Consider the following 878-nt stretch of genomic DNA (forward strand, 5'->3'; position numbering starts at 1 on the left):
ACATGCCACCACATCGTACGACATGTATTAGGTCCCAGTGCGACGCTCCGGTGGCATTGCTACCCTCAGGGCCCCCGTCTCGCTTAACCCTGTAGCGTTTGACCACGAGATCTAACCCTTTGACTTTGCATGGACGAGCTTTGACCAGTGGACCTCTCCACCCAGTTGTGTTAGGTCAGCCCATAGGAACACTTTGGAGCAACATTCGGGCCAAAGACACAGCAAGATCCCCTCCGTGTAGACCCGACGGGTCCGTTTCCCACCTCCAGGTGCCGGTGGCGGCGCCATTCGTGAGGGGGGCCACACCCCGGAGACGCGTGCCAGGTGTTTGTAGCCGCCACAATACTTCCCGACTTGTGAGAGGCCGCCTACACAAGATTTGGCGGCATGCTATCCCTCGGAGGCCGCCGGCCACAGTCGTAGACACACGGAGAGTAATCCGCGTAGAGGGAAGTGTTCAGATACTTCTCCATCACTAAAATTTATGAAAAATTACCATCAGTCCTATAGCACATGTGCCCACGTCGTGTAAAAAATTCATAATTTTATCGCGCTCCGAGTATTTAATAATATTCATGCCGCAGAACGTCTACTACCGTGTCATCGCCGTCCGTGAGGGGGGCCACACCCCGGAGACGCGTGCCGCCTCTTCGGACATGGCACCACACCACCCCGCATGTATGAGGGCCCGGTGCAACGCTCCACTGGCATTGCTACCCCCAGGGCCCCCGTCCCGCCTAACCCTGTAGCGTTTGACCACGGGATCTAGCCCTTTGACTTTGCACGGACGGGCTTTGACCGGTGGACCTCTCCACCCGGTTGTGTTAGGTCAGCCCATAGGAACACTTTGGAGCAACATCTGGGCCAGACCCACAGCA

This window comes from Triticum dicoccoides, chromosome 5A, assembly GCF_002162155.2.
Source record: "Triticum dicoccoides isolate Atlit2015 ecotype Zavitan chromosome 5A, WEW_v2.0, whole genome shotgun sequence".
NCBI classification, from domain to species: Eukaryota; Viridiplantae; Streptophyta; class Magnoliopsida; order Poales; family Poaceae; genus Triticum; species Triticum dicoccoides.